The sequence below is a fragment of the Acinonyx jubatus genome, chromosome D1 (assembly GCF_027475565.1).
Source record: "Acinonyx jubatus isolate Ajub_Pintada_27869175 chromosome D1, VMU_Ajub_asm_v1.0, whole genome shotgun sequence".
NCBI classification, from domain to species: Eukaryota; Metazoa; Chordata; class Mammalia; order Carnivora; family Felidae; genus Acinonyx; species Acinonyx jubatus.
This window is the reverse complement of record NC_069390.1, coordinates 15,996,787-16,012,821: the sequence shown is the minus strand read 5'-3', so window position 1 is coordinate 16,012,821 and position 16,035 is coordinate 15,996,787. Positions and strand designations below refer to the sequence as shown.

Below are 16,035 nucleotides of genomic sequence, written 5' to 3'. Positions count from 1 at the left end.
ACATTTTAAGCTAAAATTAGCACTATATAGGGGCGCCTGGGTGGCTCAGTTGGTTGAACGGCCGACTTCAGCTCAGGTCATGATCTCGCGGTCCATGAGTTCGAGCCCCGCGTCGGGCTCTGTGCTGACAGCTCAGAGCCTGGAGCCTGTTTCGGATTCTGTGTCTCCCTCTCGCTGACCCTCCCCTGTTCACGCTCTGTCTCTCTCTGTCTCAAAAATAAATAAAATGTTTAAAAAAATTTTAATAAAAATAAAAAAATAATAAAATTAGCACTATATATTAGAAAGATTGGAATATGGGAAGTGTGCATAGGTGGTAAAAAAGATAATTTGTCATCTTCAACTAAGAGTCCAAAGATGATGTCTAAAACTTAAAAATTGATAAGGAGCAGCATAAACATATTGTTAAAAAATGAAAAGTGGAAAACAGAAGGCTCGGTGAGTTTGTGAAGTGGAATTAGTTAAGAGTTGCTGCTGTAGCTTGATTTAGAGTCAACTGAGTTTGAAAAGCCAGTGAACCTTTCAAATGAGCTTGTCCAGCAGCTTTCAAGACTGATACAGAGATTGGAAGAGGAAATATGGTCAGTAGTTAAATCATGTGAATGAGTGAGATCGCTGAGGAATGAAAGTGTAGTGAGAGGGGAGATAAGGGAAGAACTTTGAGGGATCCTTATATTTAGAGGGTGAAGAAGGTGAAGAAGGAAGAAGAATCAGGGAAGAAACAGTCAGCATGTATGAAAAGAAATGGCATAGTATGACATCACAGAAGCCAAGGAGGAGAGTTCCAAGGAAAAGATAAGCAACAGTATCAGTTGTCACAGGTGGAAAACTAAGAAAAGACCCTTCGAATCCACAGTGATTGAGTGATCACCCATAACTTTCAAGAGAACAGTTGAGCGATGGAAGCAGTATTGAAAGGATTACTGAGTGCATGAATGGGTGGTAAGAAAGAGATAATGAATATAGCACACCCTTCTGAGAAACTTGGCTTTGAAAAACAAAAGGAGAAGGCAGCTCTTTCTGCTCATGGGTCCTGTCCTGGGCTTTAGTAAAACACCGTTTCTGCACCCCCACCCCACAAAAAAAGTAGCTTTAGCGAATAGTCTTTGAAATTTTTTTAGATTAAGGGATCACTTAAACATATGTGCGTAGATAGCAAAGAGTTAATGGAAAAGACAAGGTTAAAGATGCAAGTGTAAGGGGATAATTGATAGAGCGAGGTCCCAGAGAAACAGAAAGAATATGGACTCAAGAGCACAGATGGAGAGATTAATCTTAGTAAGAAACAGGAAAGATTCTTTCTCTGAGAGAGGAAAGAAAGAGGTGAGGATAACTGAAGACAAAAAGAAATATTAAGGCATAGGGGAAGGAAATTGAAGGACTAAATAATCAGGTGACTTGATCTTCACAATAAAATAGTGTATCTGCTTAGGGTTGGGAGTTGGGGCAAAGGGTTAGTTTGGAAATTTGAGAATGGAAAATGTCTGGGGCAGCTGTTGTAAGAATGTAATACAAAGTCAGAAGGAGATGACTAAAAGGATTACCCAGTAGCCATGAGCATCCAGTTGAGGTTAGATATGAATTTGTAATAAAGCCAATCAATATGGTTTCTGGACTTCCTCCAAGAACGCTGTATCTCCAAAAGTTGTATTAGTCATCATCTTGGCGGCGAGACGGTGTGGGTCTCTTTAGTCGTTGTCATCATTGGAGAGACGCCATTATGATGATCCCCGGGTTCCAATACTGAGAAATAATCGCCCTTTGCTCAAGAGAGAGTTAGATGCCACCTCTGGTATCGTAGCCAATGTACACGATCTTGCCAATTGTGGTACACTTTCAACCTCATGTGGCTGTGTCACGTTCAGAGGGTCTTGTGGGCGAGAGTAATGTCATGGGCACTGACAAGTTATCACATCACTACAGCGCACCTGACCAGAGCCGCTCCAACTTAGTTTCGCAGCATCATAAAGATCTAACACACGCCGCACGTGCTACTATCTAAGTACACACTCTTACTCGCGGGTCTACGGTCAGCACATATCGCGGCTGGGTGGCCATGTTGGAGAACATCACCTGGATTTCACATGAACCGACGAGCAGCGCAGATCGAGCCTTGCCCGCATCGATTTCAGTGCCGGATATAGACCGCAGCTCTTACCTAGCACTCGATGAGCACAGCGCCATAGATAATGCGATTTTTGATGATACATCACCAACACCTAGGACACTCTAGACTGTTTTCGGAGCAGTATGGTGATTCCCTAGGGATTATCACGTTCTATCGCCCATAGCATCCACATCAGCTCCGACCCCACGTCCACATCTCACCGCATTACACGAATCAACATTCTATACATTGACATCACCTTGCGACTCTCGTTTGCTCATTTCCAAGGTACAATAGCTCGCATTATTGTCATCGCCCCCGTATGTACAGTAATCAGAACAGGTGACTTAACCCGACAGCCGACGTCCAGTACTCCGCCTACTAACACCACATAATAATAACACCTTCAACGTAACATCAGCACTCACCACTTTATTAATATATACTTGCTGCTGTGGTTCGGAGTAATTTAGTACAGGGTCTTTTTGTTTTGGTTTGGTTCTGTTTTTTAGCCCTTGTGTTTGGCAAGGGGTTTTTGATTTTTGTCTTTGTGGTTGGGAAAATGGGGTCTGGCCCCCACAACTAGCACATCATTATTCTACTCACATGTTCTCCAGCTCAAGTACCTGTAAATACAACCCGGGACCCACGTTGACAGTCAGTCAGGAGGTTGGTTCTACATCCCCGAGGCACAACTCTCTTGGTCTACTTTTTCTAACATATATCAACGGGATGTTTTTTACACCAATACACCCCATACTCGTAACTAGACAATCTTGCCATCTACCTTTTTTTTAACACCCATAGAAGCCATTTTTCTCAATGTACCATAATCTCATCAACCCAGATCCCACTATATATACTACATATCCATCATAAAGCTCTCCCTTTCCAAATGTTCAACTTCTTACCTATTTTTTCCTCTTACATTCATAACATCTCCTCTCCCTCTTGATATTAAGGCCTTCATGTTATCTTTTATCTCAAGAAGCGAAAAGGCGCATGAGTACAGAGAGATATCTAGGAGTAGATACTTCTATCAAACTAGCGATTTCACTCTGGGTGGCTCAGTCTGTTGAGCGTCCAACCGTTGATTTCAGCTCAGGTCATGATCTCGCGTTTGGTGAGTTCAAACTCTGCATTAGGCTCTGTGCTGATGGTGTGGAGCCTGCTTGGGATTCTCTCTGTCCCCTCTCTCTCTGTCCCTACCCTGCTAGCACTCTCTCTCTCAAAATAAAGAAATAAACTTTAAAAAAAATTTTTAACAGTTTCAACTCTTTACTATTTGCTATTCTTATTTATACTTTTCTGAAGATTCCAATCAATACTATTAGGCAGGAAAAAGAAATAAGAAAGAAATAAGAGACATAGAATTTTTAAGGGGAAGGAAAATTACATTATTTGGAAGTGATATAATTGCTTGGAAAGCCCAAGATAAACTGAAATCTATTATAAATATTATAAAACTTCAGCAAGGCAATAAGAGAAAATACACTAAAATGAATAATTTATTTAAAAATAATAGCCTTTATATATTCAGATAAGAAGAAAAGTCCCTTTTTATAACAGCAAGGGAAGATAAAATACCTATGAATAAACCTAACAAGAATATGCAAGATCATATGAAGAAGGCTTTAGAACACTACTGAAGAGGGGTGCCTGGGTGGCTCAGTTGGTTAAGCATCTGACTTCAGCTCAGGTCACAGTCGCACAGTTCATGATTTCGGGCCCCACGCTGGGCTCTGTGCTGACAGCCTGGAGCCTGCTTCAGATTCTGTGTCTCCCTCTCTCTCTGCCCCTCCCTCACTCATGCTCTCTGTCTCTCTCAAAAATAAATAAAAATTTAAAAAATATTTTAAAAAAACCACTACTGAAGAACCCAAAAAAACACTTGGGCATATGGAAAGGCATACTATGTTCTTGGAAAGGAAGACTTAAAAATCATAAAACTGTCAGTGTTCCTTTATCTAAGTCCTTTAGATAAAATAATTCCTTTAACCCTCACAACAGCCCATTGCAATGAACTTGCTCAGACTCACAGAGCCAGTAAGTGGCAGAGGTTGAATTTAAACTCAGGAAGTTGGCTCCAGTATACATGCTTTTCATCACTATGCTATACAAACATTCATTGTTGGCACAGGAATAGATAAGTAAAAATCACTGGACCAGAATCGAGAAGCCCAGAAATTGACCCAAATGTGAAAGTGGAATTAACCTATGTTGGGGTAGGGAGGGCATGTGAAATCAATGAGCTCAACTAGTAGCAATCTTTAAAAAAAATTAAGTTGGATTTCTTCCTTATACCTTATATAAAAATAAATTCCAGATGGATCAAAAATTTCAATGTAAAAATTGAAACCATAAATATACTCAAAGAAACCACAGGAAAATGTTTTTATAATCTCACAGAGAGAAAAGGCTTTCTAAATATGAATGGCAAAAAAAAAAAAAAAACAAAAAACAAAAAACGCTGGAAGCCATAAAAGAAACTATTGATGTATTTCATTAGATAAAAAAGAATGAAAAATTGGCTTGACCAAAAAAACCCTATAAATAAAGACAAAAAATTAACAACAAACATGGAGAGATATTTGCAACTTATATTACAGATGAAGGGCCAATTTCCTTACATACAGAGTTCCTAAAAATCAATTATAAAAATACTGGGGCGCCTGGTGGTTCAGTTGGTTAAGCATCTGACTTTGGCTCAGGTCATGGTCTCATGGTTTGTGAGTTCGAGCCCCGCATCAGGCTGCTGTTGATGCAGAGCCTGCTTCAGATCTTCTCTCTCCCTCTCTCTCTCTGCCCCTCCCCTCTCATATGTGTTTTCTGTCAAAAATAAACTTTTTTTAAAAAAATCTAAAAAAAAAAAAACCAATAAGGTGTACAATTCAGTGGCTTTTAGTATATTCATATACAGTTGTACAACCATCACCACAATCAGTTTTAGAGTATTTTCATCACCAATTCCCCCCATTCCCCCACAAAACCCCATACCTAATTAGCAGTAACTCTAATTACTAATTACTTACTACTTTTCCCCCACCTACCCACTCCTAGCCCCAGGCAACCACTAATTTACTTTCTGTCTCTTTGGATTTGCCTATTCTGAGAATTTCATATAAATGGAATCATACAATATGTGGGCCTCTGTGTCTGGTTTCTTTCACTTAAAATAATATTTTCAAGGTTCATCCATTCTATAGTGTATATGCATGCCTCATTCCTTTTTATGACCAAATAATATTCCATTGTATGGATGTACCACATTTGTTTATCTACTCATCTATAGACAGATATCTGAGTTGTTTCTTCTTTTTGGCTATTATGAATAATGCTGCTATGAATATCTGCATTCAAGTTTTTGGGTGAACATATGCTTTCATTTCTCTTGGGTACATGCCTAGGAGTGGAATGCTTGGTCATATGGTGATTCTTAGTGTAACTTTTTGAGGAACTTCTTGACTGTTTTCCAAAGTAGCTGCATCATTTTACATTCCCACCAGCAAGGTATGAATTATGGCTTCTCCACATTCTTGCCAACACTTGATATCATCTGTCTTTTTTATCATAAGCATCCTAATGGGTATGAAGTAGTATCTCATTGTGCTTTTGATTTATGTTTCTCTCATAACTAATGATGTAAAGCATCTTTTCACGTGCATATTGGTCATTTGTACAACTTCTTTGGAGCAATATTCATCTACATTGTGGTATGTATCAACACATTTGTTTCTTTTTATTGCTGAGTAGTATTCCATGATATGAATATAACACAGTTTAGTTTTTGTTCACCTGTTAATGGACAGGTAAATTATCTAGTGTTTGGCTACTATCAATAAAGCTTCTATGAACATTTGTCTACAAGTCTTTTTGCGCACATATCTTTTCCCAGCTTTATGGTGATATAATTGACATATAACATTTTAAGTTTGAGGTATACAAAGCGATGATTTTATATATATATATATATATATATATATATATATATATATATATATATATATACTGCAAAATGATCACCGCAATAAGGTTAGTTAACACCTACATCACCTCACATAAGCACCTGGTTTTTTTGTGGGTTTGTTGTTGTTGTTTTGGGTGGTGAAAACATTTGAGATTTGCTTTCTTAGCAACTTTCAAGTATATAATACAGTATTCATAAGTATAGTCATTATGCTATATGTTACATCCCCAGAATTTGTTGATCTTATAACTAGAAGTTTATACCCTTTGATCAATATCTCCCCATTTCTCCCACCCCACAGTTCCTGGCAACCACCATTCTACTATTTCAATTAGTGTGTCTTTTTTAGATTCCATATATAATTTTTTTTATTTTAGAGAGAGTGAGTGTGAGTGGGGGAGAGGGGCAGAGAATGGGAGAGACAGAGAGACAGAGAGACAGAGAGAGAATCCCAAGGAGGCTCCATGCTTAATATTGAGCCTGATGCAGGGCCCAGTCCCACAACCTGAGAATCACCACCCGAACCAAAATCGAGAGTCAGATGCTCAACTGACTGAGCCACACAGGCACCCCTAAGGTTCCATATATAATTTGAGATCATATAGCATTTGTTTTCCTCTGTCTGACTTATTTCACTTAGCATAATGCCTTCAAGATCCATCCATGTTACTGCAGAAGGCAGGATTTCCTTCTCTTTTATGGCTGAATTGTATTCCACTATATACATATACCACACTTTTTTAATCCATTTGTACGTCAACACTTAGGTTGTTCCATGTCTTGACTATAGTGAAGAATGCTGAATGAACATGAGAGTGCAGATATGTCTTTGGGATAGTTATTTCATTTCCTGTGGATATTATCCCCAGATATGAGGTTGCTGGATCCTATGATAGGTCTATTTTTAACATTTTGAGAAACTTCATACTGTTTCCCAGAATGGCTGTACCAATTTACATTCCCCTTAACACAAGCATCTTATGTATATGTTGGTCATTAATATGTCTTCTTTCGGAAAATGTCTATTCAGGTTCTCTGCCCATTTTTTAATTGGATTATTTGGGGGTTTTGCTATTGAGTTGTATGAGTTCCTTATGTATTGTGGATATTGATGACTTATCAGATATATGGTTTGCAAATCTTTTCTCTCATTCTGTAGTTACCTTTTCATTTTGCTGACTGTTTATTTTGCTGTGCAGAGGCTTTTGTATTTGATGCAGTCCCACTTACTTACTTTTTGCCTTTGTTGCTTGCACTGTGGTATCACATCCAAAAAATCATTGCCAAGACCAATGTCTTGTTTTCCCTATGTTTTCCCCTATGTTTTCTTCTACGAGTTTTACAGTTTTCAGATCTTCTATTTAAGTCTTTAATCCATTTCAAGTTAATTTTTGTGAGTGGTGTAAGATACGGGTCCAATTTCATTCTTTTGCATATGAATAGCTTGTTTTCCTGGCATTGGCACCATTTATTGAAGAGACTATCCTTTCCCCATTGAGCATTCTTGGCTCTCTTGTCAAAGTTTGTTCACTGTATATGTGTGGATTTATTTTTATGCTCTTGATTCTGTTCCATTGGTCTGTGTATCTGTTTTTGTGCCAGTACCATACTGTTTTGATTATATTAGCTTTGTAATATAGTTTGAAATCAGAAAGAATGATGCCTCCTGCTCTGCTTCTTTCTTAGGATTGATGTAGCTCTTCAGTGTCTTTTGTGGTTTCTTATGAATTTTAGGATTTTTTTCCACCACTATGACATATGCCATTGGAATTTTGATAGAGATTACATTGAATCTATAGATAGCTTTGAGGAGTAGGAGCGTTTTAACGTTAATTCTTCCAGTTCATGAACATGGATATCTTTGCATTTGTTTGTGTCTTCTTCAGTGTTTTTCATCAAAGTCTGAGTTCTCAGTGTACAGATTTTTCACCTCTTTGATTACATTTATTCCTAAGTATTTTATTGTTTTTGATACTATTGTAAATGGGATTGTCTTCTTTATTTCTTTTTCAGATAACTTGTTGTTAGTGTACAAAAAATGCAACTGATTTTTGTATGTTGATTTTGTGTCCTGCAACTTAACTGGATTGATTTTTTAGTTCTATCAGTTTTGGGATGGATTTTTTTTTTTTTTTAGAAAGAGAGAGAGCACACACGAGCTAGAGAGAAGGGCAGAGGGAGAGAGAGAGACAGAGACAGAGTCCCGGTCAGGCTCCACGCTCAGTGCAGAGCCTGACGAAGGGCTCAATCCCATGATCCTGGGATCATGACCTGAGCCAAAATCGAGTTGGATTCTCAACTGACTACACCACCCAGCTGTCCCTGGATGGATTTTTTAAAGATTTTCTACATAAAGTTATATCATCTACAGAGACAATTTTACTTCTTTTTAAAAAAAAATTTTTTTTAATGTTTATTTATCTTCCAAAGTGAGACAGAACACAGTGTGGGAGGGGCAGAGAGAGAGGGAGACACAGAATCTGAAGCAGCTCCAGGTTCTGAGCTGTCAGCACAGAGCCTGACATGGGGCTCGAGCCCAGAAACCACGAGATCATGACCTGAGCTGAAGTCGGACACCTAGCTGACTGAGCCACCAGGCGCCCCTTACTTCTTCCTTTCCAATTTGGATGGCTTCCATTTCTTTTTTATTCCCTAATTTCTCTGGCTAGGACTTCCAGTACTATGTTGGAAAGGAGTGATCTTGTTCATGGTCTTAGAGGGAGAGCCTTTAGTCTTTCACTATTATGTTAGCTATGGGCCATAAATGGCCTTTATTTTGTTGAAGTACATTGCTTCTATACCCAGTTTGTTCCGAGTTTTTTCATGAAAGGATGCTTAACTTCATGGACATGTGTTTTTATTTCTCTTGGGTAAATATCTAAGGGATATTTGCTGGCAGACTTTTTCCAAAGTGATTGTACTGTTTTACATATCTACCAGCAATGTCTGAAAAATCCCAGTTGTTTCATATCCTTGCTAACATTTGGTGTTGTCAGTCTTCTTTTCCCCCCTAGCTTATTTATTGAGATATAATTTGTTGAGATATGATTGACAGATAACATTGTATAAGTTTAAAATATACAATGTGATGATTTGATATATGTATATGTTGTGAAATGATTATCACAATAAGGTTATTTTTTTTTAAATATGGAACACTTCACAAATTTGCATGTCATACTTGCACAGGGGCCATGCAAATCTCTGTATTGTCCCAATTTTAATATATGTGTTGCCAAAGCAAATACAGACTTTTCATTTTAGCCTTTCTAGTGAATATGAAGTGGTGTCTCATTGTGGTTTTAATTTGCATTTCCCTGATGATTACTGACACTGAACAGTTTTTTATTGCTTATTAGCCATTTTCTTTGTGAAGTGCCTCTTGAAATCTTTTGCTCAGTTTTGGGTGGGTTGTTTTAATTATTGTGTAGTAGGAGTTCCTTGTAACCAGTCTGGTTGTAAGTCAGATATGCTTATTGCAAATATTGCTACCATTCTTTGGCTTATTTCCTTAATGGTGCTCTCATTGAGCAGAAGTTTTTAAAGTCCACATTTGATCAATTTTTTCTTTTATGATTAATGACTTCTGGGTCCAGTGTTAAAAAAACCTTTGCTACCCTAAGTTTGTGACAGGATTACCCTTCATTTTTGTCTAAAAGCATCAGAAATCTAGCTTTTATGTTTGGTCTATAATCCATCTTGAATCAATTTTTGTGGGTGGTTTGAGGTTGAGGTCAAGATCCTTTTTTGTACCATCTGGATAGCTAGTTGTTTATTCCAACACTATTTGTTGAAAAGACTTCACTTTTCCCACTCAATTGTTTTGGTTCCTTTGTTAAAAAAAAAAAAAAACAACAAAAACCAAAAACAATTGACTATATATGTGTGGGTGTGTTTCTAGATTTTCTATTCTGTTCTATTGATATATTTGTTAAACTTTAGTCTTGATTAGTTTAGCTTTATAATAAGGTAGTGTACACACCTCAACTTTGTCTTTTTCTAGATTATTTCGGTCATTAGAGGTCCCTTGCATTTCTATATAACTTTTAGAATAAACTTGTCAATTTCTGCAAAAAAAAAAAGAAAAGTAAATAAAGCCTGACAAGAATTTGATTGAGATTTGAAGACTCTGTAGATCAATTCGGGGTGAATTGTCAACTTCACAGTATTGAATCTTCCAATCCATGGACATAGTACATTTTTCTTTAGCTCTTCTTACATTTCTTTCAGCAATGCATTACAGCATTTAATATACAGATCTTACACATTTTATTAAAGTTATTCCTAAATATTTTGTTTTGTTCTCCCATTATAAATAGTATTTTTTTAAGTTTATTTATTTATTTTGAGAAAGCAAGAGAGCACCAGTGACGGGAGGGGCAGAGAGAGAGGGAGAGAGAGAATCCCAAGCAGATTTCGCACTGTCAGTACAGAGCCTGATGCGGAGCTTGAACTCACAAACTGTGAGATCATGACCTGAGCTGAAATCAAGAGTCAGACGCTTAATCGACTGAGCCACCCAGGTGCCCCAATAGTATTATTTTTTAAAGTTATTTTCTTTACCGGTTTTCCATTTTAAGAATATAGAAATATAGGGGCACCTGGGTGGCTCAGTCAGTTAAGCATCTGACTCTTGATCTCAGCCAAGGTCTTGAGCTCAGGGTCATGAGTTCAAGCCCTGCACTGGGCTCTGTGCTGAACATGAAGCCTACTTAAAAAAAAAAAAAATTACATATATATAATTGCCTTTTGTACATTATATCCTGTGACTTTGGTAAATTCACTTATTAGTTCTCATAGTTTCTTTGTAGATTTCTTAGAATTTTCTGCAGCAAAATCATGTCACATGCAAATAGAGGCAGTTTTGCTTCTTCCTTTACAATCTTGGTAAGGGTCTTTCTTTTTTCTTTCTTTATTGCACAGAGTAGGACCTCATTACAATATTAAATAGAAGTGGTAAGAGCAGATAACATTGATTTGGCCAGAAAGTTTTCAGTCTTTAGAATTAAATATGAGGTTTTTCATGGATGCCCTTTAGTAGGTTGAGGAAATTTACTTTTATTCTTAGTTTGGTGAGAATTTTTATTGTGAATGGGTATTCAATTTTTTATTTTTCTGAATGTATTGAGTGACATATGATTTTTCCCCTTTCTGATGTTCATGTGGATAAATCCACCTTAGTCGTGATTTATTATCATTTTCACATATCATTGGATTTCTTTAACATTTTATTAATGACTTTCGCATCTATCCAATGAGGTATTTTAGGCTACGGTTTTCTTTTCTTGTAATATCCTGTCTGTTCTGAGTGTCAGGATTATTCTGACATTAAATCATTAATCATAAAAACATTGTGATTAAACTCATAAAATGCGTTTGGAAGTATTTCCTCCTATCTTTTCTGAAAGGGTTTATATAAGATTGGTAATTTTTTTTAAGTGTCTCTTTTTCTAAGAAGACTTGAACTTTTAAGTTAGGTTCAATCTGCTTCTTGTAAGCTCTTTTCCTAACATTTCTCATACATATAATTATTTGCTTAAATTCTACTTTTCTTGGGGCACCTGGGTGGCTAAGTCGGTTAAGCATCTGACTTTGGCTCACGTCATGATCTCGCGGTTCGTGAGTTCGAGTTCTGCATCAGGCTGTCTGCTGTCAGCAAAGACCCCGCTTTGGATCCTCTGTCCCCCTTTCTCTGTCCCTCCCCAGCTTGTGCTTAGACTGTAAATTCCAGGAAAGCATTTATCTATCTTGCTTACTCTGTGTTCCTAGCATCTAGCCAAGTGCCTGGTTCACGGTATATATAAATGAATACTTACTGAATTGCATTAAATTAAAGGGAAAGTAAGAGACTAGGAAAACTGAGAATTGTGGCAAAATACTGAAGACTATATAAAAAGTTTTCCTTTTAATTTTTTTATTTTAATTTTTTATTTGAGCATAATGGATGCACAATGTTACATTAGTTTCAGGTGTACAACAGAGCAATTCAACATCTCTGTATGTTTTGCTGTGCACACCACAAGTAGTTACCATCTGTCACCATACAAGTATTATAATAAAAGTGATTATATTTTATGATGTACCTTTTATTCCTATGATGTATTCATTCCATAACTGGAAGCCTATATTTCCTACTCCCCTTCACCCATTTTTCCCATATCCATACCTTCCTCCCCTCTGGCAGCCATCAATTTATTTTCTGTATTTATAGATCTGATTATGCCTTTTGTTTGTGTATTAATTTTTTTTTAGATTATACATATGAGTGAAATTACATGGTATTTGTCTTTCTCAGTCTGACTTATTTCACTTAGCATAATGCCCTCTAGGTCCATCTATGTTGTCACAAAAGGCAAGACCCCATCCTTTTTTATGGTTATATAATATTCCATCTCATATATATATATATATATATATATATATATATATATATATGGTACACATATATGCACACACACACACACACACACACACACACATATACCACATCTTCTTTATCCATGCATTTATTGATAGACACTTGAGTTGGCACATCTTGGCTATTATAAATAATGCTGCAATAAACATAGGGGTGCATATATAAAAGTCTTCCTTATTAAAAAAATTACATTGCAGCAAAAAGAACAATGAACCCTAGATGGATGGTATTGTATTAATAAATGAAAGAAAAGAAAAGAAAATTCACCTCCTATTTTCATTTATTCTTCTCAGTTAAAGAGGGTGCTCTTTGGACTGGAAAAGATAAAATGAACAGTAGTTTCAGGGAATAAAATCAAACATAACTGAGATTATAAGAGATCACCTAACTGCTTTAAATGAACTTAAGTTTCTGGATCTAATTTATATTCCAAGGTACCGAGGCCTAGTAGATAAGCTGACTGAACCACTGCCGGCAGTGTTTAGAAAGTGGAAGTTGTGAGGGTACCTGGGTGGCTCAGTCAGTTGAGCATCTGACTCTTAATTTCGTCTCAGGTCATGATCTCATGGTTAATGGGAGCAAGCCCTGTGTCGGGCTCTGTGCTGACAGGATGGAGCCTGCTTGGGATTCTCTCTCCCTTTCTCTCTGCCCCTCCCTCCCTCATGCTTTCTCTCTCTCTCAAAATAAGTAAACAAGAAAGAAAGAAAGAAAGAAAGAAAGAAAGAAAGAAAGAAAGAAGAAATTGTGCCCATAATGGGGAGGGAAGGGGAGAGAAGTTCCAAATGTAGAGGCAGGGACCCAATATTCAGAAGGTCATTTCAGCAGACTGAAGGCTGGTGACCTTGACATCTATCTTGGGTGATGTTCTTCAACTATTTATTAAAAAGAATCAATATCTATACCTATTCAGAAAAGGAAGTTGTGTTAACTGTAAGTCTATCAGAGTTTATTGAAGAAGAAGTTAGGGGGGAGGATGTGGGGACGGAGGGGAGAAGAGAAGAGGGAAAAGGAAAGCAAGAGAGCCCATGCTTGGTGGGTAAGAAGACCTGGTTTCAACCCCAGCTCTGTCACCTCTTAGTAAAATGACATTGGGTAAGTTACTGAATCTCTATAAGCCACATTTCCCAATTGGTGAAATAGAAATAATAAGAGAACAACCTATTTCATAGGGTAGTCCTGAGGTTTAAATCAAATAATATGTCTAAAATGGTTATTTATTTCTCAAAATCAGTGATAACTGTGAAGTGACAGGAGCGATGGTACATGATGTTAATGGCAGTAACATTGAAGGAGGAGGGAATGACACAGCCAGTGCAAACTTCTTCCCTTTGTGAAGGGATTACAAGACTGGGAAATCTGGAGAAAACTATACTTAGCATGGCTATATTCATTATATTTGTTTAGTTGAATCTCAGCAGGACCTTGGCACCCTCTCCATGATATCCTTATGAATACGCAGAAGGAATAGAGGATGGGTAATAAATAAGTGGTTGAAAATCATACCAAAAATGTGCTAATTAATGGGTTCAGATCATGCTAAAGGGATATCTCCAGAAGTAGAATTCTGGGCTCTGTCCTTAGCCTTTCTTTTTCTTTCTTAATCCATTATTTGAATGAGAACATTGATGGCAAGCTAATCAGAGTTGGGAGGGATAGCTAAGAAGCTGCCTAAAAGAAACAGGATCTGAAAAGAAATAGTGTAATATGGTGGAGCAAATATGGACGTAGTATCATGGGTCTGCAACCACTAGCTTTGTGGCCTTGAGTAAGTTCAGTAACCACCTGAGCCTTTGTTTCCTCGTAATACCACTCGTCTCCTGGTAGTTGTGAGAATAAAATGTGTGTGTGTGTGTGTGTGTGTGTGTGTATTAGTTATCTATTGCTATGTGATATATTTACCCCAAACCTTAGAGGCTTAAAACAGTAAACATTTATTATTTCACACAGTTTCTAAGCATCAGGAATGCAGAATCAACTTGCTTGGATGGCTCGTAAGACTGAAATCAAGATTTAGGTTGGGGCTGCAGCCATCTGAAGGCTTGCTCACTTATATCACTGTTGGCAGGAGGCCTCAACAGTTCACATGTTCCTCATGATTATGGCAGTGACTTCCCCAGAAAAAGTGATCTCAGAGAGAGCAAGTAGGATGCCACAGTGCCTTTTTTGAACTAGCCTCTGAAGTCACACACTGTCACTTCCATTCTATTCTATTCATTAGAAATGAATCAGTAAGTTTAGCCCATACTCAAGGGAAAAAGAATTGGGATCCACCTTCAAAAGATTTTGTAGATGTATCTGAAAACCACCACAATATAAAAAGCACTCTATATAGTGCTTAACTCTTAGTAGGTACCCCATATATGGCACCCTATTATTATACTGTTATTGGTATACACCTAATACATGTGCTCTTTAAAGCCATTGTGGGCAGGACAAGAAAATCTCATGATTCTTCAGATTCCTGGCAAATACAGAGAAAGAAGCACCATGTATCACTATATTCATTACATCTGTTTTGTAAGCTAACATGAACGGACTATGTTGCATGAAGAACTGATAAAAATACATTTTAGTAACACTTAATAGGTGTACCTAAAATGTCTTGTCATCCTGCAAATACCAGTGACATGAATAATTTGAATGACAGTTCACCCCAAAATTGATTTTGTTGGTTTTATTAAGAATTTTATACTTATACTTAAATATAGGTATGGCTCATCTGAGAATTCATTGAATTTTAATTGTGTACTATACCAACTTGTCTGTCTGAGGGTTCTGGTCTCCTTTCCACTTAAAAATGGGCCACAGCTGGGGCTCCTGGGTAGCTCAGTTGGTTAAGCATCCAACTTCCGCTAGGCTCATGATCTCACAGTTCGTGAGTTTGAGCCCCGCATTGGGCTCAGTGCTGACAGCTCAGAGCCTGGAGCCTACTTCAGATTCTGTGTCTCCCTCTTGCTCTCTGCCCCTCCCCCACTCACACTGTGTGTGTGTGTGTGTGTGTGTGAAAAATAAATAAACATAAAAAAAAACAAAAAATGGGCCACAGCTAAGACTGACAGAGGCCCCAGTCTACAGCAAAGATAAGACTTGTTAGTTCACACACCTTCCCTGAGGGCAAGAAGCAATTTGGGGGAGAAATAAACCAACAAACACAAAAAGTATTTTATCAACAAAGGGCTCAATTAAGCAGGAGCGTTAATGTTGACAGTAAAAATGTAGAAGCCAGAATTAATATGGCTAAATCACTGGGTAATCTAGATTTCCTCTGTTTACGTATACATTTGTATCTATATGGGTACAGAATGTCCGTCAGTAGCCTTAAGGATTGTCTGATGTTCACTGTAAACAAAAACATGAGAACTCTGTAACTTCAGGTAGACAGAGCAATTACTGGGTCATTTTGATAAGATACGATCATTAAAGTGAAGATATTTTCACACCTTAAGCCGATTAATTTTCTAGTCTTTTGATTTGCATTAAACATTAGACAGATCCTCAGGCTAGTGACTGACGTGGTTGAACTCTTTAATATCTTAACAACGT

The 16,035-nt window shown here is 37.4% G+C and overlaps 1 protein-coding gene and 1 non-coding gene across 4 annotated transcripts in view; one reads left to right on the top strand and one right to left on the bottom strand.

Moving 5' to 3' along the window:
- The window catches only part of CSTPP1 (centriolar satellite-associated tubulin polyglutamylase complex regulator 1), a 195,561-nt gene that overhangs the window by 109,631 nt on the left and 69,895 nt on the right, over window positions 1-16,035 (top strand). The gene's annotated exons all lie outside the window — the stretch shown is intronic.
- On the bottom strand, window positions 9,219-9,322 carry LOC113603515 (U6 spliceosomal RNA). Its single transcript, XR_003425115.1, has one exon. It is a non-coding gene; the product is annotated as a U6 spliceosomal RNA (small nuclear RNA).